Source organism: Trichosurus vulpecula, chromosome 1 (assembly GCF_011100635.1).
Source record: "Trichosurus vulpecula isolate mTriVul1 chromosome 1, mTriVul1.pri, whole genome shotgun sequence".
NCBI lineage: Eukaryota > Metazoa > Chordata > Mammalia > Diprotodontia > Phalangeridae > Trichosurus > Trichosurus vulpecula.
The window spans coordinates 429,757,217-429,781,052 of NC_050573.1; the positions used below are offsets into that span (position 1 = coordinate 429,757,217).

The 23,836-nt window shown below is 38.0% G+C and overlaps 1 pseudogene; it reads right to left on the reverse strand.

The window, feature by feature from the left end:
- Positions 1-3,028: 3,028 nt before the first annotated feature.
- The window catches only part of LOC118839478, a 31,614-nt pseudogene continuing 10,806 nt past the window's right edge, over positions 3,029-23,836 (reverse strand).

Genomic DNA, 23,836 nt, shown 5'->3' on the forward strand with positions numbered 1-23,836 from the left:
TACGCAAACAGAATGAATTTCTACATTGTCCCTGTCCAAAAACATATATCTACAGTCTGATCCATCATTTCTCTGTCAGGAGGTAACATTCTTCACTATCAGCCCTCTTCGAATTGAAATTAATTGATCAGGGGTAGCTAGCTGGGCAGCGAGTAGAGCACTGGCCCTGGGGTCAGGAGGACCTGAGTTCAAATTTGGCCTCAGACTCTTGCATGCTTACTAGCTGTGTGACCTTGGGCAAGTCACTTAACCCTAATTGCCCTGCCTTCCACCCTCAAAAAAGAAAGATTAATTGATCACCTGGACTGACTTAAGTGACTTTTTAATAGTATGTATAAAATGGATTTACTTTTTTGTATAATTTTTAATACAAGACAGTTAAGTTTAGATAAGCATTGAGTTGATTCTATTAGGACCAAAATATGGCACAGATTCCAGATATTATATCATATCTAACTTTTTTTGCATTCACACGCTTTCTACTCCATGAAATGATTATCAGTTTGCTAAAAAAAAATAGTTTGTCAGGTAGAGACTGTAGGAAAACAGACTTGAGAAACTCTTTATTTTTCTTAAAGAGTATGAATAATTAAATGACTCTTGTAGTTCTCTTACTTGTAAGATCTTTAAACTTGTAAAAAAGCAGTTTCCTCAAAGCACATGCCATCTTCAAAAAAAATCACAGCAGTGCATTATGCACTCAAACAAAAACATGTAGCTCCATTGTCTCTTGAAAACATTGCAATTATGAATAATGAAAAACTAGAAGAGAAAGTGAAACACTTTATAAGAAAAACAACATATTTGGAGAAAATAGATCAAGAAGAGAAAATATAAAATAATTGGACTAACTGGAAGTTATGATAAAAAAGAATCTTAATACAATAATATAAGAAATAATTAAAGAAAATTGTCCTGAAACATTAGAACAAGGCAGGGAAGTAGAAATAGAAAAAATCCACCAATCACCACTTAAAAGAGATCCTAGGAGGAAAACTCATAGGAATATCATAGTAAAATTCTGAAGCCCCCAGTTCAAGGATAAATATTAATAGCATCAAGATTAAAACAATTTAAATATGATGGTACCACAATTAGAATTACATAAGACCTAGCAGCAGAGACATTAAAGAACCACAGGTCTTGGAACACAATATATTGAAAAGCAAAAGACCTGGGGCTCTGGCTGAAAATATCATACCTTGCAAATTTAAGTATTATCTTGAATGAAAAAATGGACATTTGATAAACAATCAGACTTTCAAGACTTTGTTTAAAAAAATTCTGAATGTAATAGAAGATTCAACGCACAAAAACCAAGAGAAACATAAGGTACATACAAAAGACTGATTATGAGGGATTCATAAGGACAGACTATCTACCCTTTATATAATGTAAAATGTATGTCTAAGATTCTTATTAATAATTGGCATGCTCATAAGAAAGATTAGGGTAAACCTGACTATGATATGAAATTAAAAAGTAAACCATTTAGGAACAGCTAAAAAGAGTAACTATTTAATACAAATAAGGTGCAAGACAAAGAAAGGATACAGAGGAATTAGTGAGGGAGGAGAGCTGGTAGTTCTGGTAACCTACTTTCATCGGGAATGGGTTTAAGAGGGAATAATACTACATATTTAGAAGAGTATAAAAGTCTTCTAAATTTAGAAGAAATAAAATGGTAGGGCATAGAGAGGGGGGAGAACACAAGGGAGGGAGTTTTAGAGGGGAGCATGAGGGAACAGGTAAAAGGGAGATATAAAGGGGTGTTTAGATTTATGGGAATGGGAATAAGTAAGGGATCCTTGGAGGGGGAGTAGACGAGTAACAGGAGGGCAAGATAGTCAGTAGAAGTAAGTAGAGGAATCACAGGGATAGGAAACAAGAGATATCCCAAATATAAAAACAAATCTCAGGAGCAGAATATGTTTGGGAAAGTATAGTCTATATATGTATATATGCATGTATATGTGTATGTATTTATCTATAGCTATAGAATGAAACATATCTAAACTTTATTGGAGCCTTTTGGAGCGGGGGGAAGAGAACAAAGTAAATAAGTGCACAGCAGAGAACAAAAGAAAACTCACAAGAAAGCAAAGATGAACAATTCTCAACACATGTATTATATCATACAGGCTTTCTTGAAATGAAAATTTGTTGTTTTATGTTTTGAATCCTCTCTTACATTCTGCTAAACACACAACATGCTTCTTTTTTCTTTCTTACTTTGTATAAGTTTCAATATTTAAGTTTATGATATGTTTTGTTTCTTTTCTCTATTCTGTATTTGTGTTCTGGCCCTTGAGTCTAAAATACAATTTTAAAAAAGAAAAAATTGCATAAAAAATTCAAGACTTTCTGCAAACCTTTCCCCTTATGTCATTCCAGGACCCCAAATCACAAATAAGTACTCAGTGCAATTCTATTGCTTCTCATTTTTGCAGGAAATACAGAGTAGAAGATGCCTCTGACCACAACTGTCTCCTGATGGTTAGAGCAACAGCTTCTTTCTGCTTTATTTAAAATAATCTTTCTTCAACCTGTTTAAGTAAAGCACAAGCAGAATCCACTAAAACATGAGGATCCAATGGAGGAAAAATAAAACAAACAGTTAATTTATATCCTGTACTATGTACTTTTAAAAAAGATTAGACAAAAAATTTCAGATTTTCCAATTCACCCTTTTTAAAGTTATGTTATGTCTGACAGCTGCTCTTAATGCAAATGAAAAGCAGTTCCTGAGTAACTGAAGTAAACAGTGTCTTTTTAAAATATATATTTTTGCAATTCAGCTTGTTTTGGTTCTGCCTTAATTTACTTCCCAGTTTTCAAATTTAATCACAGCTCCTTTCACTCCAGAACATGTAAATTCAATAGCATCAGCTCCAAAGTCCAGTGGCTGCAGATGTCCCTGCAGCATTGTCTGGATGATGCCCAAGCTGCTCAGAGTATGTTCCCACAACTGCTTCAGAGAGTATCCTAGCGACCAAAGCCTCCAATGCCTAGAGCTCCTTCGTGTCTTCTACTGCATGGGCCAGGACTGCCATGTGCGGATTTTATTATAGGCCATCTGCAGCATTTCTTCTATGTGATAAAATTTATGTTAAATTCTGTCTCTGAATTTTTTCTTGGAATGGGCAAAGCTTAGTAGCTTGGAATCATTCCAAATTACTCTTCATCCTCACTACCTTTTCTTCTAGGAATGGTGTGTTAACTAGAAAGCAGGATAAGAAACACCTCAGCAGCTCCCCCATGACCACATACCAATGTTCGAGTTTTGACTGAAAGTCGTTTTGACACTATCCAGTTTATGGGTTGCTGTAGTCCTCCCTGCATAAGGGCTCCTCCAGGGGATAGGGCTGTGTTCATACTACATGCAGCACCTCTTGAAAGAAACTGACTTAGTTTGGGTATGTAAGTTTCCATCTCTAACTTTATACTATGAAAAGAATTGATAATATCCTGACTTTTTGCATACTGGAGGGACTGAATTGGAGTTGGGCCATGATAAGACCTATCTGATTTTTCTGCTTTAGTGCATTATTTTTATACTATTATTCTCCTCCCCCCATCCCAACTCTTCATATTCATGGACTCCTATAACTTCACCCTTTTCACTGATGGCTGAAAGAAGTCTGAATTCCAAGAATTTCCTTCCGTGCTGCTGTTTTCACTGGTGTGATCATTTTGTGCTTCATGTTTCCTAAGACCCACTGCCAGGACCATAGCACTATGATGGTTAAATCTCTTGATGATCATGACATTGCTATTCTCCTTTATGGATTTTGAAGACTTGGGAGTAGATGACACAGGGAAACCCCATAGCCCTCATCTAATGATTTATCGTGCAGTGCTGTCAAATCTAGTAATGGTTTATTTCCACTCCTAGTGATACCATTATTTTTAAACTCTTTTCATCCATTTTGGCACATTCTGCAAAGAGATCTTTGACCCTGTGTTAAACCAGTCCCTATGAAAATAATGGGATGGAAAAAATCATGTCCAGAACTCTTTTTCTGTCATCTTTTTTGGAAGGGTTTTTTTTTTGCATATTTCATTTCTACTACTGGGTAGGTCCTTAATATGGACTCAATGATATCAGAAGTTAAGTTATATCTAAGGTGATTGCAGCCATCTGCTTGGGAACAGACATCAGCCAGAAATGCTGCAGAAATGCCCACGTCCTGCTTGTGATTGGATGCTACAGGGACATCCACAGTATTCATGCTTAAACTATTGGCCCAGAATACCTCAGCACCGAATACCTGCCTCACAACCAGGTCTTTACAAAGCTGAAACAAAACAGGATCTTCTTGCAGCATTCTGTTTTTCTTCCAGTTCTTTATTGGCTTTCCTCTTGAATTCGGGTAGCAATTGCTAAAGGTTTTCCACAGCATCTCACTCCTTTACAGCTGCATTTTCATTGGAAAAATGAAAGTTGGTTGTGTCCTGCATGTAGGAACAGCTAAAGCTGGATTTTAGTTTTCCTTCTGGACTGATTTTCTGGCATTTAAGTTCAGCTTTCTTTTGTAGTTTATCTTCCCTTGTTAGATTATAAGCTCCTTGAGAGCAAGGACTATCTTTTTTTCATATTTTATCCCCAACAGTTAGTATAGTGCCTGGCACACGGTAGGCACTTAATAAATGTTCATGCCTTTCCTTCCCCTTCGTAAAATCATCTGGAATGGCTGAATTTTTACAGTTAAATACTGTAACCAGAATTGTCTTTTCTTTGAGTGACTCAATTTATCTCAGTGAGCTTTACTAGGTGCTAAGCCCCAGGCCCAAACCCCATTAGGTGTTAATGTAATCCATGTGGATGTGAACATCCCAGGGTCCTAAGGGGAGGGGCCAACTCAAGAACCAATCACCAGAGCCTGAGCTCTGGTGATTCAGATGATGTCTGATGATGTCTAAAGCCCTATAAGAAGGGAGGACAGAGCTATGGTGCGGGGCTCTGGAGATGGTGTTGATGAGGAGACTCGGGCAGCTGTAGCTAAGGAGCCCTCCAGCTTGTAAACCCGGATGTTGAAACTTTGTTGAACTGTGGTAACTATCTGTTGGGACTTGAATCAGACAAAGTCTATTGATGTCTGTAATTTGCATTTTGTTTTGAAGTTCAGGGTGCTGGTTTTTTTTCCCCTGAACTAACTGAATGATATTGAATTAAAAGTAAGCTTGTCAACCCCTTCACCTTGCTTTCCTTAATTAAGCAGATCGAAAGAAACTGTGCTGTTGGCAGCTTTCTGGGTGTTGGCTGTGGGTGAATCTTATACCCCCACAGAAGCTGCCAGCCTGGTTGTTGACACAAACCCTACTGTCAGCCCTTTTCTGGGATTAGGTCCTGAGCTTGCTGGGACTATTTAACTATAATGGTGGAGGGAACCAAATCCCTCTGTATAATTGCATAGATGGCATGCTTACCAAATTTACAGAAACTAGTAAGCTGTGAGGAATTGCTAACATGGATGAGAATCAGAATCCAAAAAGAGCTTCATATTCTCCAATAATGGGCTAAGTCTAATAAGGTAACATTTAAGAGAGGAAATGATAACATCCTAACCTTTAGTTTAAAAACTCAGCTTCACAAGTATAAATGTAGGTGTCATAGGTTATGTGAGAAAGATCTGGAAGATTTTGTGGATTGCAAGCTCAGTAAGAGTTGACAATCTGACATAGTAGCCAAATTAGTTAACACAGTATTAAACTGTATTGAGAGGTCCATATCCTTAGCATAGAAGGTAATAGTCCACTATGACAGATTGTGTTCAGAACATATCTATGGTATTCCATTCTTATTTACATTTTAGGAAGGACATTAAAAAGAGAGAATCTAATAAAGGAAATGAGGATGATAAGAGGCCTAGACCATGGCCTACAAAGATCATCTCAGGGAATAGAAGATGTTTAGCCTAAAAAAAGAGGAGGTTTAGAGAGGCTATGATTACTATCTTCAAGTATGTGTCATATGAAGTAAGGATTAGGCTTGTTCGATTTTATCCCAGAGGAACTAAAAACAATGGATAGAAATTGCAGAAAGGAAGATTTCAGCTTAATGTCTTGGGAAGCAAAGGCCTTCAGGACAAGACTGGATGACATTTTCTTGAGGATGTTATAGAATAAATTCTTAGTCAGGTACAAATTGGAAAAGATACTGGGCTAGGGACAGAAGTTAGATGCAAACCAGGAATCAAAGCAGTGTCCAAAGGTAATAAATAAGAGTCAAGCTCTAAAGCTCAATAGTGGGCAAGTACATCGGGTCAAGCTATACCAAGGGTTATATCAATTGGTCTTACTCAAGTATTCTTTGGTCTAATTCTTACTTTCATGCCCAGCCATGCAAGTTGGCCCTAACCTCCAGCTTCTTTTGTCACTGAAGCTAGACAGCTCCTGCTGCCATATTTTTTCAAAGACTTTCTTGGGGGGTTAAGTAGCAGTGGAATCTGTTGGCCAAATCCATTATATTTTTGTTCCATACGTAGTTTGTTTAGCTATTCCCATTTATTGAACACTTATCACAAACAATTATGAATTTTTTGCATGAAGGACTTTGTCTTGTTCTCAATAACCTCCTTGTAGGTAGTGTAACAGTTAAAAAAATAAGATAGACTGAGACACAAAGTTTGTGGCATGGTCAGTTTATTAGTAAAGTGAGAATTCACTAATAAATAGGATTTCAGCTTCCCCAACAAAGCTAAGACTTGGATTGAGAGGAACAGCTCCTTTATGAACAAAAGGAGGAGCATCCAGAACAGAAAGCAGCATCATAGATGGAAAATAGTATGATTGGTTACAATGTCTGTAGCATCACAGGCAGGAGGAACAAAAGTTGGAAATTGGGAACAAAGAGCTAGCAACAACCCCTCCTTCTGTAAGAAATGTTCATTGTTTGAGTTCACCTGCAAGAACAGGTTAGCAATAGTAGACTACCTTGGATAACAGATCAGACCAGACACCCTGATGTCCACCTGCATCCCTCAAAGATAAAATTTCCTGAGGCAAGAACAGAACAGTTAATAGCAGAAGGACTGAACTTTTAAACTTAACTCAGAGACAGTAAGTGATTTAGAGGAAAGCTGGATTTCCAAAATTAACTCTGAGACAAATGAAACATGACTTTAGCAGTTACAAAAATGTCAGCCTGATACAGAATGGGATCAATGACAAAATAGGATCAATTTGATTTTCCCAATTTTCAGTAGAGTACCAGTAGTAGAATCTCTGGGACAAAGGGTAAGAAAAATTTAGTAGTTTTTAATCTCTTAATTCTAAATCGTTTTTGCTAGAAATCTTTAAGCAAAGACCAGATAGGCAATTGTCAGGGATATTATACAGGGCATTCCTGTATAGGTAGGGGTTAATCTATAGACCTCTGAGGTCCCTTCCAACATGGAGACTCTACAATGTCATCCCAGTGCTTTTTCTAACTTGTACTTCTTAAATTAGTCGCTTTTGAGCCAAGTGTTATAAGGAGTGGAGAAGGGCCAGGAGAAAAGAACTGCATGCAAACCCAAGGGAGAAATGATACTATTTGGAGGCAAAGGAACCTTAGAGGTCATCTAGTCCAACCCCCTCAAAAAATGAGGCCAAGAGAAGAGAAGTGACTTGAACAAGGTCATGCTAGTAAAAGTCAGAACCAGGTCTGGAAGTCAAGTTTCTCTGACTCTAAATCTACTCTCCACTATGGAATACTGTAGTTCCTTGGGGCTGTGGGTGGGAGGTTGGGGAAAGAAAAGTCTGAATCCTGTAAGTGAAAAGAAAAGTAAAATTAAACTACCCAATTATAGGTGAGTTATGAAAGAAAATGAAGCTTTTAGCATCTCCATTAAATACTTCAATCAACCTCTAGAAAAAAAAAAGAGAAAATCTTTCCTCCAACTGTTGTTTAATAATATATTTCCATTAGTTACTGAGAGAAAAGTCAGTGAGAACCCCTGCACAGCCTACAGCACGTACTAACCAAACCTGGCTATTTTTCCCCTTATTTATTTAACAGTCATATAAATTAGCCAAGGCGATAGGCCTCAAGAGAGGGCAATTACTGACCAATGAAAGTCATGTACTTTTTGCTGGTTTAATAAAGAAGAAGATATATTGGCCATTAAGAGTGGCCTCCAGGGCTTGTTTACTGGCCATTTATTTCATTTGTATTTAAAAAATGAGGAACAGGAGCCACCTAAAGAGATTCAAGACAAGGTCACTTCCTATATGAAAAAGCAATTCTTAGAATTGTAAATGAGTAAAAGTAAAAGAGGGTAGCTAGGTGGTGCAGAGGATAAAGCACTGGGCCTGGATTCAGGAAAACCTGAATTTAAATGTGGGCTCAGACATTATTAACTGCATGACCCTAGGCAAGTCACTTACTCAGTTTCCTCATCTGTAAAATGATCTGGAGACACAAATGGCAAATCATTCCTGTATCTTTTCCAAGAAAATCCCAGATGGATCACAAATTTTCAAACACAACTGGAACAACTGAACAACAACAAAAGTAAAAAAGAGAGAGGAAAATAGAGCTCAATATATAGCGTCTCATCATATGCTGTGTACATAAATAACCCAAAAAATTCAAGTAATAAAATACTACCTTATGCAAGGAGGCATGCCAAGTCTTTGCAGGGGCTCTCAGCAGAAAGGAAGATTGCCTGCCAATCAGGCATGTGAGAGTTCCTCAGACAACATGGACAAGAGCACTGGATTTTATATCAGAGACATGATTGTCCTAAGTCATGTTGCCTCCCAAATCATAGGATTATAAATGTAAAGCTAGAAGGAACCTCACAGACCACTAAATATCACCCCTTTTATAGATGAAGAAACAGACCCAGAAAAGTGAAAAAATAATTTGCCAAAGCCCATGCTGGTAGTAAATATTAAAGCTGAGATTCAAACCATATCATCTAACACCAAATTCAATGTTTTCCACTTTACACACTACTTCCAAAAGTAGGCCTCATGAATATGTATAAAAGAATCTCCTACAGCGTGGATATCTTCTTTGTGAAGTTAAGAAACTATTCAGGACATCCCTGTTCCAAGCCCCTTTTGTTTCTCTTTCTTTTATTCCCCTCTCAGAAGCCCAGCATGCTTAAGTGAATCTCTCAGGATAATTATAGTGGTGACAATAAAAAATGGGACTGTGGTTGCCCTGTATAGAAAACACTGGACAAACACTCATTACCCATGATATTGAAGGGCATAAACAGAGGGAAGTAAAGACAAACTACCAAGCAAGCCTCCCCATATGGACAATAGAGGAATTGCTGTGGATGGTGGTGTTGATTGTGACACTGATGATAGCTGACATGAATAAAACATTTAACGAGTACAAAGCAGAATATTTACATACGTCATCTCATTTGAACTTCATAGCAACCCCAGAAGGTAAATAATACAAGTATTATTAATGCATTGTGCCCCCTCAAAAAGCACTGAACTTGTCATCACCAGACCTTAGTTCAATTCCCAGATCTACCACGCTTACTTCCTGTATGAATCTAGGTGTCACTTAATGTCTCTGGGCTTCCTTTCCTTATCTGTAAAATGAGAGGGTTGGACTTGATGACCCATCAGGTCTCTTTCAGCTCTAGATCTGTGATCCCAGGATACTAGTGTTACAGATGGGAAAACTGAGGATCGTAATCGTCCTTCATTTTCAAAGAGGAACACTGGTATCACTGGGTGATGTCTTGACCCCAGCGTGAATTGAATTTAAGCAAGGCAGAATTGCACAAAGTTGTCAGTCTCACTCTCTCTTCCAAAGTCATTGAAGTCCAGGGGCAAGACAAAATCCAAAATAACTGGTGATGGCCAAGATGTAGTGAATGACTGTGGTTGTTCTCAATGTCTGACTAAGCTCTAAGCATTCCATAGTGCCTGTGTCAGCCACCTTTATAGCTATTGGAACAAATTATTTTCACCCACCCATTCAAATCTCATGGGGAAGTCTTCACAAGTTTGGGGTAGACATCCCCCTAACTCACTGAAGGGTTTGAGGCCTGTTGGTTACACTCAACTTGGCTTAACCACCAAGAAAGTTTTACCAGGATATGGTCGCTGTACATGCTACAACTTCTTGGAGCCACAGATGAGAATTAGGTGGTAGGTGGACACCAAAGGTAGATAAGCATCCTCCAGAAAAGGCTCAGCAAATCTTCACACCAAAGGTGCTTGTCCTTCCTGAACACCCCATACATCCCTCTTCACTTCTATACCCTTCCACACCCTATTGATCCTCTTTTCAAATGCCCAGTGCCTTCCTTGTCATTTATTTAATAGGTATTCATTAGGCACCCACTATCCGCAAAGCACTTGATAGGAACTGGGGACTGAAAAAAACATCCTTCCCCTATCTTCTATCAAAAACTGTTCTTAAGATCAAATACCAGCCATTTAAATTTCAATACGAATAAATTCAATTCCATTGTTGATTCTCCCAAAACTTTTCATATTATTTCTGTTCATGTGATATATTATGAATTCAGTTATTGAAAAGATTCTGAAACATCTGGTATGAGGTTTAGAGAAGAACATAGGAGTAGGGGAAATGGAAGACTTTCCCAGAACCCTAGAAATAATATGATATAAAAAGCAACCTATGAATGAGATCAGCCCAGTATAAGGTACCACAACCAGGACTATATTCTATTTACTTGTGGAAACTGGCCAAGGAGGGGCAGAAACAAGATGAAAAAAGCATGGAGTGGCTGGAGGATGAGAAACAGAGCCCTTGTGTGTGAAAATAGCTGAATCTTCCTCTAATACCCAGGATAATTTCATTAAACTTTACATTCAAGGACAGGAAAAACCAGGAGACAATTTAGAAAATAACAATTCTAATTCAAGGCATTAAAATAGAAGCTATGTAGAAAGTTAAAAGAATTGAGATTATTTATCGGGGAGAGAGGTAACTAAATAATGGTCTCCAGCTTTATGAATTAGCATAAAATGGTGACCAGGTTTCTGTCTTCTTAAAGAAAAAGCTTCTGTGGCAAGACAAAACAGTCTGAGTTTATATAAGAAGCAATACCATGTACTGAAAAGAGTGAATGGGAAGTCCTGAAAAAACAGAATGAATTTTCACTCTTAGCAAGAAGGAAAGGCTTAGTTTTTTTTGTTTTGTTTTGTTTTTTCTGCTTTTTGTTTTTTCTGAAAACAGGGGGATTCTAGGTGACTTCTTAAAGTCCATCACCATAACCTTGATTAGAATAAAGAATGAATCTTAATCTGTGTCCTGCTACCCCCAATTTGCTTCTGCCACATCCAACCACTGTGTGATGCCCATTTGCTCATAAATAACAAGGAAATTTCACTATCACACTAGTTACTATTGAGCACTATTTCATACAAGAAAGATGTCTTATGTTCTCAAAGGAGCTTCATTTAAGACATCATCACCATCATCACAATGGCTCATATTTGTATAATGCTTCATGGTTATACATACTTTGATAAACATTATGTCGTATGGTCTTGATGACCACCTGACATAGATAATGCCAGTAACATTATCGTCATTTTACACATTTTTAAAAAATAACTTGTTAATGCAAAAAAAAGCCCAGAGAGGGAATGGTAATGAGGAAATGCTAATGCTATAGAAACTAGGGTCAAAGGTCTATTAGAGGCCCTAAATTTAGAGACAGATGCTGGAATGCTATGAGCTGAGGAGCTGGAATCCAAAAGGGAAAAATGAAAGAAGTATGTGGTTGTCCTCCCCATCCTCTTGCCTAAAATCTGTTTTAGAGTCAGTGCAGGAAGAGAGCAGGGTATGGATGTAGGTGGCAATCAACAAAGCTGGCTTCAGCTTTGACAATGAAACTCATATACCCCAAGAAGAGTATTACTAACTAAGGAGTCAAAGTTAAAGACCACCATTCAGGATGATTCAAGATTACTAGACTTCATCTTTGATTCCTCTTTCCCCAAGGAGATCCTCTGATAACTTTCTGTAAACGAGAGAGAGAGAGAGAGAGAGAGAGAGAGAGAGAGAGAGGAGAGAGAGATTGAGAGAGAGAGAGAGAGAGAGAGAGAGAGAGAGAGAGAGAGAGAGAACTCTGTACATTGATGGGAAGAGGGACTGCTTCAGCACTTTGGCTGATGGTTAATTGTTAATTATTACTCTGTTAAGCCATCTCTGACATCTCAGCAAAGTCTCGCCTTTGGTGTTTTAGCACCAGTGAAATGGATATTCTATGTATTTAAAGGATGCATCAGTTTGTGGGGAAAAAATCCCACCTAGCTTCTTATCAAACTGTCTTTCTTTCTCTCTGCCCTCTAATGGAATATACTAGTTATATTTTATAGTTGTCTTGTTAAGAGTGAAGTTTTCTATTCTTTTATTGAGTGAGTAAGTGGGAGCAATGGAAAGGAAATGGTAATGTTTTTAATGTGTAAAATTCCTGACATGGGCTTCTGGAATGTGATAGATAGATATATATATACATATGTACATACATATATTCATTCATATATATATAAATATGTATTGTGTATATGTATGTATGCATTTACACTAACATAATATATATTATATGTGATATATCAAACTATAAATATAAGTCACATGTTATATGTCATATGTAATATATACTAATATACTATAAATGTATACTATAATATCTGAGAGTATCAAGCACCTATGATTTCAATGGAGTAAGAAGCCCCTCTGTCAATAAAAATTACAACAAATATATAGCTCAGTAGAAAAGTCTTAGAAAATTGTCTGAGACTCGTAAAGGATAAATGACTTGCACAGGATCACACAGAGATTAAGCATTAAAGGCAGGACTTAAATGTAGGTCTTCCTCATTCCACATACTGTATACTCATTCTACATTCCATATACATAGTCTATCCACTATATCAAGCTTTCTTGTGATGATAACTCACATTGATAAAGCACATTATGATCTACAAAATCCTTTCCTCCAGAGTAACTGAGATATTTAAGTATTATTAGCCTCATTTTTCATAAGAGAAAACTGAGTCAGAAAACTTAAGGATTTGCCAAAGATTACATAGCAAGTAAGTGCTGAATTCCTAGAGCCCAATCTGGTTCTTTATCTAGTGCTCTTCACATTATATCATGCTGCCTCTTCGAACGCTTTTGTTACAAATAATTTCATAATAAGGTAATCCCATAGCATGAATACATATCAAGTATAGGATTATGGTGGCCCTCCTGGATAATTCCTAAACTATAGTAATCACTCTGATGGGATCTTGAGCCCAAAAGAAACATGCAGTACAAATTCAAATAATGTGAACACTGCAGGGGATTGATGATTCACACTAATAAGGACATAGTCGTATGAACAAAAAAGAACAGTGTTGCACCGGTATATCATTAAGTTTTTGTTTTGTTTTTATGTTTAAAAATGCTTTATTATGCAACTCATTTTCAAGTTAGACTATTAGATAAACCAGTTTGCCTTGGATCTCTTCTAAAGTAATGCTTTAATCCAAAATGCCATCTAAGCTATCTTTCTTTATTGAAGAATTTAAATTGTTTTTCTACATTGCAAGTTCCATCTTATTAACAGAGAATCCCAGTGTGAGAAGAATTATACAAGTACTCCACCAACAATACACAATTTCCAGAGCATATGTAATATTCATGAGTAGATTATTTCCTTTTCAGGAGCAGTATCAAAGTTTTTTTCTGTGGTATACATTAGCAGAACTTTCTTGCTATTTCAGCTCTTAATTATATACCTAGAACAAATTTGACCATTTGAGTGTTTTGTATTTATTTCCTAAGGCCACTATACTGCGTCCTTGCTGCATTTTTACTTTGCAATTGTCTGGTTTCTAAGATATTAACGGTATGCAGGCTGCCTGCGTGGCCTGCTAAGTGATGCAGTGGTTAGAGTGCTGGGCCTAAAGTCAGAAAGACTCATATTCAAATCAGTTCAAAAGTGGCCACAGACACTTGGGGAAGTCACTTAACCCTGTTTGCCTCAGTTTCCTCATCTACAAAAATGAATTGGAGAGGGAAAGGTCAAACCACTCTAGTATCTTTGCCAAGAAAAACCCAAATGACTGAACAACAACAGGGCTACCTCTGTAGCTACCAGTTCTGTGTGCAGCCCTCTCCCTCTCCAAATGTCATGTGCAATTCACTAATGAAGATGAAAAACTAGCTGACAGATCTTGATAAATAATCTGAACTTCACCAAATTTTGCCCTTGAATCAGGGTGAACTGGTAAGCAGTAGAGGGGAGAACCATAGTAATTAGAATTAATCTAATAACCTTATAGTTCCAGGAAGGACCAGTCCCCCCTCTCTTTGATATGTACTTAATATACTAATTGATCTCTTCTTCCTAGAACACCTACTCATCCTTTTCTTTGGTCTTTGTTATGAGCAAATTATTTATTCTCCCTGGAACTCAGTCTCCCCATCTGTAGACTGGAAAATAATACTTACACCTACCTCATAGGTTTTTTTTAATTTTTCCCCAATTACATGTTAAAACAATTTTTAAATATTTGAGCTTTTTTAAATTTTGAGTTCTGTATTCTAACTCTCCCTCCCTCTTTTCCCCCCTCCCTGAGATAAGCAATGCAATATAAGTTACACATGTGCAATCATGTAAAACATTTCCATATTAGTCATTTGGTACAAGAAGACTCAAACAAAAAAAGAATGAAAGAAAGTGAAAAAATAGTATGCTTCACATATCAAATTGGCTAATATGACAAAAAAAGAAAACGATAAATGTTGGAGGGGATGTGTGAAAACTGGGACACAAGCATTGTTGATGGAGTTGTAAACTGATCCAACCATTCTGGAGAGTAATTTGGAACTATGCCCAAAGGGCCACCAAATTGTGCATACCCTTTCATCCAGCAATATCATTGTTAGGTTTATATCCCAAAGAGATTAAAGAATAAAAGGAAGAGGATCTGTTTGTACAAAAAAAAATGTTTATAGCAGCTTTTTGTGGTGGCTAAGAATTGGAGATCAAGGGGATGCCCATCAATTGGAGAATGGCTGAACAAGCTGTGGTATATGGATATATGACTGTGATGGAATGTTATCATGCTATAAGAAATGACAGGCAGAATGATTTCAGAAAAACCCGAAAAGACTTACATAACTGATGCAGAGTAAAGCAGAATCAGGATAATGTTGTACACATAACAGCAATACTGTATGATGAAGAATTGTTAATGACAGCTATTCTCAGCCATGCAATGACCCAAGACAATCCAAAAGGACTCAACATGAAGTTTTCCTTTGCTGCATTTCCTTTGTTGTTTCATTTCTTTTTGTTCACAAAACATTATTCTCTGGATATGTTATAGATTATATTTCTCAAACTGAATAATTAAGTTATTTTGTAGTTGTTTTGAGGCACAACCACAACAAGGCATGTGGAAGACTTCAGTAGAAATGCTGAATACCTGTCGGGGAGCCAGGAACAATTAAATCCACCTGCTCATTCAGTATCTTGAAATGGGAGCTCTCCACAGTGAGGTCCAATAACTAATTAATAATGAATGGGCTTATAATTGCTTTATGGTGAGTGGGTTATTTTATGGATAACTAAGAGGGGGTAGAATAACAAATTCAAGGGAAAGAAAATGAAGCATCTTCATACTCCAAAAAAAGTGACCACAGCAGTATCAATAGCTACCAACTCATATGCCTATTTTCCCAAATGTATAAATCTTTATGAAAGTAATCTGCCCATGAATTGGGAGCACCTTTAATGAAGGTTGGAGAAAAGAACAGACAGCCTCTCTCAAATTATATTCTCCAGCACACTGCATCTTCAGTCAGACTATGGACAAAAACCTGGCAAAAATATGTGATCCCACTTATTGTTGACCATAAAAACAAACCCAGTTCTCCAGAGGAAGACATTTTCTTAAAGCGTTTTCTCCAACGAAGGACATCTTCACATACGTCAAAATGTAACAAGGTTGCTTGAAACAAATAGCAAGAGAAATAACATTTCAGTCAAGCCTGTGATTATTAATATCAAATAAGGCAACAGCAACAACAAAATTAAAAACAAGGCAATGTCTGCTCACCAAATTTGAACCACCTCTGGCTTCCTCTAGCTTTGATAGGTGAGTCTTATCTTGCTGAGAACCAGCCCTCAATAGCACCGCCATTTCCTGAAGTCCCCTTGGCTGCCCATGGCCCCACTCTCTAACCATCTCAACTCCTCATAAAAATAGGCTTCTACTCTAGTTCTTGGTAAGCCCCACCATTGCTAGGTAGTTCTTTATCCTTTTCTTTTTATCTTTTGTTGCCTCCCATTAGAATGTAAGTTCCTCAGTAATAGGGCTGGTCTTGTGGTCCTTTTTTGTATCCCTAGTACTTAGCACAGTGCCTAACATGTAGTAAGTTAAGTTAGGTAGTAGAGTGGTTAGAGCACTGAACTTGAAATCAGAAAAACCTGTTTAAATCCAGCCTTAAACACTGCTTTTATGACCTTGAGCAAGTCTCTTAACCTCACTTAGTTTCAGTTTCCTCATCTGTGAAATGGGAATGATTAATAATAATAGCACCTACTTCACAGGGTTATTGTATCAAATTAGATGATATTTGTAAAGTGCTTTGCTAACATTAAAGCACTGCTTTAATGCTAGCTATTACTAAAAATTATTTACTTAAAATTTAAAGCCCTTCAAAGAATGGTTTTGGTCTATTTTTCCAGGCCAATTTCATTTAATTTCTTTTCAGACAGTCTACATTATAGCCAAACTGACCTATCTGAGTTCCCTTTATGTAACAGTACATCTTCTATTCCCATACCTTTGCACAGGTTGCTCCCCCCCCCTCCAGAATTCTCTTGCTCCTTACTTCTGCCTTTTGGAACCCCAAGCTCCTTTAAAGGTATTACTTATGTCACCTCCTTCAAGAGAGCTTTTCTAATTCCCCCAACTGTTAGTGCCCTTCATATTTGTTGTATCCATTTTTAATAGATCAGGTATTTCTCTATAAATATTGTATTCCTCAAGTAGAATGTATGTTTCCTGAAGCAGGCAGCAACTATCACATATTTGTATTTGTATTTTGTGTCTCCCACACCTAGGACACTGGAAATGATTATCAATATATTTGCGCAGTGACTGGTACCTGCTATGATTTTATGCTTTGCTTTATCCATCACAAGCTTCACTATTCATCTTACTTTCCTATAGATTGCAATATCCTCTTAGTGCTGATTGTGTAAAGCCTTGGAACATTATAAAAGATACTAAATGAGAACCATAATCACTCAAAACAATTTTAATTTAACTATTCACATTGGAAAAGTGCATGAAAATGCTTCTTGTACAGAATAATCCACAGAGTTGGGCCATCATAACATATATATTCAACAGACACTATGGGTGGACAGTGAGCTGGCCCCACAATTGATCAGGAGGAGCAAAGGAGGTTAGATTGCCTTTGGGAAATTATGTAATACTTCTAATGACCCCAAAGTTCTCCTTGAAACATACATCCATATTTTTAACATCAATATTCTCCTGCTGTTACTATATGGCCATGACTCATAACTACACAGTCTCTGAAGAATTAAAGTTTCAGGTCACAAAAACACAAAGGAGAAGGACATTGTGTACATAAATAGTCTGCAACAGGTTATTAACAAAGGACCAGACAGGAAAATCACTGTAAAAATGTCATGTCGTAAAAGGCATCTAGTTGTAGTGGATAGAGAATTGCCTGAGTCAGGAAATCCAGTGTTCAAGTCACTTCTCTGACATATACTGACTCTGGGCAAGCCACCTAACTTTTCCTGACAACTATCTAGGATTACAAATCAGATATCAGATAGTTTTGATAGATATATATAGACAGATTTTGCTGGGTGTGTGTGTGTGGTGTGTGTGTGTGGGTGTGTGTGTGTGTGTGTGTGAAATCACTGATCTAGGTATTAGAAAAGATGTTGAAAGAGGAAATGTATGACTAGAAAAGGAGGCGGGTTGGCCATATGGTGAAAAGGATACATCACAAATGATAGTCTTCATGAGTATTTCATATCTATGCAATGTTATATGATCTACAGAAAGGCCTCGAGCTTATTGACCCAAGGAAAAATTTATGGGAATACATGAACAATAGTCACACAGGTGAGAAGGCAGGGAGGAGTTGCAATCTCCACTGGTAGTATCCACACCAACTAGACTACAAATCCATCAAAACATTAGTGGGGTTCTGTTGTGTGATTTGTTATCTAAAGTTGGATTTTTGTCATAGTGTTTGCTCTCTACTATATATTCTAAAGAATTAATTGCTAATCAACATGATGGTGGGAATTGTTTATTCAGTTGCCATGTAGAACATAATTTTCTTCCTAATTTTTAAAAGTAATGCTAGCATATAAATCTTCTTGCAAGAAGACATCATTCTAACCCACACTTTAATGAGCCAATATGAAGTATAGTTCCTGGAACAAATATTATTCTGCTAAAGATTTAGTCTCATTTCATCAATATTTGTTTTCTAGTAGTCAGATAATAAATGTCACTGAAGTCCAATAATGCTAAAATTATCCCCTAAGCATTACTGATTTTTGTCAAATAGCCTCATCTGATCTAAATAGCTTTTGTTGTTGCTTCTTCTATATTCTTTTGATATATTTCAAAGAGAAAACAGAATTATAGAATCAGAGAATATTGAAACTAGAAGGGACCTTAAGGATCACCTAGTCTAACCCCCTCATTTTACAGCTTTTACAAATGACCAGAGAAATAAAATATCTTACTGAGAGTCACAGCAAGTGCTAGTGGGGCTCAGACTAGAACTGCTGTCTTCTGATCCACCACTGATGTGTTTTCCACTGTGCCTTTGTGGTACATATACATACATACATACATACACATACATATATGATATGCGTATATACATACATCTATATTTTTTATATTTAGTTGTCTTACAGTGCTTTCTCATTATTTAAAAGGAATGATTAGTATTACCTCCATACATCTAGCATTACCTAAATCTGACAACATATCTTCATGATAATCAATCCTCTTTGCGTGTTTTTTAATGTTAGGATTGGATTCCCCCTAAGGAAACATTTCACAAAAATTTCTTCCAAACTTATGTGCCAGTCATTGGTGATTTGCTATCATGAGATGTCCTAATGGAGAAGGGAGTTGTAGGTGCTCTGGGAATGCCAGCCTTCATTAGTAACCCTTGGGCTAAATTCACTACTTTCTGCACTACCTATTTTAGTTTATTCCCTGCCCAGATGCAGCAATTTCTATGATAGCTTCTTGCTAACAGATGGTATAATCCAATTGTCTGCACATTGAAGACAATGAGAGAGGGAAAGCATGGGGTTGGCTTAGCATTATCAGGGGATTACCACAAAAGGATTGCCTGAGGTGTATCTAAAGCTTTACAAAGAGGGAGACACTTAAGAGTCATCATGTTGTACAAGAGGAATAAGAGAGATACTACAGATGGTGTGTGGCCATGTGTTGAGCTGGAGACAAGTACTCCAGATGGGTCACAGGAGAGCAGGCCCTGGGACAAACTACTGAAATGGCATCTGACCTTAGTGAGCAGCCAGGTGACTCACTGGACCACAGCTGCTAATGCCATACCTACATGATTTGAGATGGACAATTATCACTGTTTCACAGTGAGACAAGGTATCGCCTTAAGACTCTGACACAAAGAACTCTTGTTATAAGGGCAATTGAGGGCATCATTCTATCCTTCCTGTGGGAGCAACAAGACTTGACAAAGAAGAAGTTGCAATTTCAGAACATACTAGTGGTGATGAAATCCCATTCAGATTGTTCAAGAATGGAGCCTAGTTGCTGTTCACACATGCTCAGTGAAAGTAAACTGGAGCAGCTTGAGCTCGGAGCACCATCTGGTGGCTCTTATAGATGTTACACTCCAAGTACAGCTGTACCTTTGAGATATTGTGGTTTCAGTTCCAGACCCCACAACAAAGGAAATATTACAATGAAGTAAGTCAAAAGAATTTTTTGGTTTCCTGACTGATCAGGAGGGTGTTGCTGAAGGTTGGAGTGGCCATACAATTTCTTAAAATAAGACAACAATGAAGTTTGCCACATCAATTGACTTTTCCTTTCATTTGAACACTTAGAGGCCCTTGTGGGGTTATTAATTGACCTAATTTCATTATTGCGGTGCCTCAGGGAATAAGGAGACCCAAGGAGAGGGAGAGAAATGGAGAACAGATGATCAGTGGAGCAGTCAGATGATACACAACATTTATCATTCACCTTCTCATACGGGCGTACTTAGTGGTGCCCCCCCCCCAAATTACAACAGTAACATCAAAGATCACTGATCACAGATCACCATAACAAATATAATAATAACAAAATTTAGAAATATTGCAAGAATTACCAAGATGTAATACAGAGACACAATGTGAGCACATGCTATTGGAAAAAAATGGCACTGATAGACTTGCTCAATGTAGAGTTGCCACAAACCTTTGATTTGTTTAAAAACAATGCAATAACTGTGAAAAACAATAAAGCAAAGTTACAATGAAAGGAGGTAGGCCTGTAGCTGTTCCTCGTAAGTTTTCTGAATCATCTCATAACCAGTCTCTCATATAACGCACTGTGACTCTGCTGGCTCTTTGTAAGCCCTCAAGGAGGCTCGTGTGCTGACTAATATGGAAATGTGTTTAATACGATTGTACATGTATAACCTATATCAGATTGCTTGCCGCCTTGGGGAGGGAGAAGGAAGGGAGGGAGAAAAAAATTTGGAACACAAAATCTTTAAAAGTGAATGTTGAAAACTATCTTTACATGTAATTGGAGAAAATAAATACTATTACTATTATGTGGGGGTAAAGAACATAGTTTAAACAATGAAACTATAAAACATTTATTCAATAAAAAAATGGGTTCATGTGCTAGGCAAGCCAAACTAGCAACACCACCTTGACTACCATCTGAATTCAGACTCTGAAGGAGACAACCAAAGATCCTGAACCGGAGTCTTAAAATTAGCATTGTACCTCCCCCTCTGCCCCACAACTGTTAGACCTATTTCAATCCCAGCCTTGCTGAAATCGTGGAGGGAAGAAATCTTTGTGCTCACCACCAAAGTCTTTGACACTATCAAATGGTTCGACATCAGGAACCAATGATTTTATCAGTGGCAATGCTATTAAAGAGGCATTAACATCTATTTTACCACTCAATCCTCAGGACCATGAGACCTTTCCTTCTTACTTGTAGCTGAAGCCTTGCATATGTGTTATTTCTCTCATTAGGATGTGAGCACCTTGAATACAGGGACTGTCTTACTTTTTCTATTTGCATCGCCACTGTTTAACCCAGTGCTTTGTATGTGCATAATAGCTGTTATTGCTGTTCAGTCATCTCAGGTGTGATCAACTCTCCATGACCCCATTTGGGGTTTCTTGGCAAAGACACTGGAGTGGTTTGCCATTTCCTTCTCCAGCTCGTTTTATAGATGAGGAACTGAGGAAAACAGGTTAAACAGGATAACACAGGATAGTAAGTGTCTGAGGTTATATTGAAGTTAGGTCCTCCTGACCTCAGGGCCAATACTTTATCCACTGTACCACCTAGCTGCCCTCCCCCCAAAAAATTAAATGACAGAGAGCCATCTGGAGGAAGAGCAGGCTTTTATTGTTGTTGTGGAGTTGTTTTTCAGTTGTGTCCAACTTTTATGATGCCATCTGGGATTTTCTTGGCAAAGATAATGGGGGGTTTGCCATTTCCTTCTCCTCCCTTTTTATGGATGAGTAAACTGAGGAACAGGGTAAAATAACTCGCCCAGGGTCAAACAGCTGCTAAGCGTCTGAGGCCAGATTTGAACTCAAGAAGTCTTCCTGACTCCAGGCCATGCACTCTATCCACTGAGCCACCCAGCTGCCTAAGTGCCTAATAAGTGGTTAATAAAGTTTTGTTTATTGTTCATTGAAACCAAAGTTCTAGTTATAGCTTTCCTCTACCACATTCCATAGGGTCAAGGTCTCAAGGAAACAAGGAAACCGAGGCCTTGATCTGTGCATCTCAAGAAGTTTTATTGTCCATATCAGCCTCAAAAAAAATTGATTCAAACAGCCAGCACACTGTTATTCAATCCAATTTCCTTAACAGAGCTTTTTCTGACTCCAGTGTTCCTCCCACCATGATAGCATCTTTATAGATGTCCCCCTCGCAAATCATCTAATCTTTCACCAATTTATATGATTTTTATAAAAAGGATCAGAATGGATGTGGCCCTGAAGTTTTGGCATGATGTTTCTGAATGACTGCCACTTTGTAGGATACTTCCATGGTCCTAGTTGTTGTCCAGGTATAAGAGACAGAGGTGGCAGGTACATGTGATGCAAAGTGAAGTTGGAGGAGAAGAAAAATAAAGTGAAAATTAAATTAATGTCAGCTTGGTGAAAGAGCAAAACTAAACTCAGGAAGCTTGAGTGCAACCCTTTACCAGCTAGCTATCTAGCCCTGTGCAATCTATATACCTTCTTTCCACCTCAGTTTCCTCTTCAGTAAACTGGGGATAAAAACACCTACCTCAAAGGGTTGTAAGGCTCAAATAAGATACCATATGTATAGTGCTTTGCAAACCTTAAAGCACTGTAAATGCTAGCTTTTGTTATTATTAAGACACTCTCAAGATCTCTCTGAAGAACTTTGGAATCGATTATGTGACATGGGAGACACTGGCGACGGACCACACAGCATGCAATGCCCACATCAAAGCAAGTGCTGGGTTCTGTAATTGAAGCAAAATTGCAGTAGGTCAAGAGAAATGTTAGATGTGCAAGTTTAAGAATATCTCTACTCCAGATGTTCATAGGGACTGTTTGCCAGACCTATGGTGCTCCTATTGGTCTGATCAGCCACAGTTGAACATACTGTACTTTGACCCACCATAGTGATGTCATTTCAATCCTCTTTGAGATCAAAGGACAACAACCAACCAACCAACTATTAATGGCCCCGTGGTGGTAGGAGACTCTCATTGACCATGCCTTTTTTAGGCAGAGGCTTACAGACATTAAGGTCCTAATTTTTTTCATCTCCTAGACTCCAACTTTGCCCCACTAGCTATGCCCCCACCCCAGGCATTAGCCCTGTTTTCGTTTTTTTTTTTGAGGGGGGTAGGCAGGACAATTGGAGTTAAGTGACTTGCCCTAGGTCACACAGCTAGTAAGTATGTCAAGTGTCTGAGACCGGATCTGAACTCAGGTCCTCCTGACTCCAGGGCCGGTGCTCTACTCACTGCACACCTAGCTGCCCTAGCCCTTCTTTGTATAAAAGCTCCAAGTGTGAAGCTTTGCCCTTCGCAACTAGGAAAGACTTAGCTGGCCACACTGAGAAGAATGGAGTTGTTGGAACAATGGAGGGAGATGTGGAAAGGTCAACCCTGATTTAATGTTCTCTAGTACTCACCAAGAGGAAGATCATTGCAACTTCTACGGTCACCCCCACACTATGAGTAACAGAGATGCTCTCCCACTCCTGCAGTTTATGGAGGCAGGATGTGACTTTAGCAAGGGAACTCCTTGATTGCTTCTCTTGTGATTCTGGCGCTGCACAGGAGAGAGCAGAGAGGTCAGGAGGTGCTTCTTCCTCAGCAAATCCTGTGAGATTGCTGAACTTCTGCTGCTCTAACTCTTCTAATAATATTATATTCTATCACTCGTTAAGTGCTTTGCCTCTTATTATGAGGTCTATTGAAAGGAAGCATATGTAATGGATAGAGTTCTGGATTGGAGTCAGGAAGACCTTGGTCTGGAATATTTTCCTGCAGACAATTGCTAGTCATGTGTCCCTAGGCAAATCCCTTAGCCTCACTATCCTTCAATTT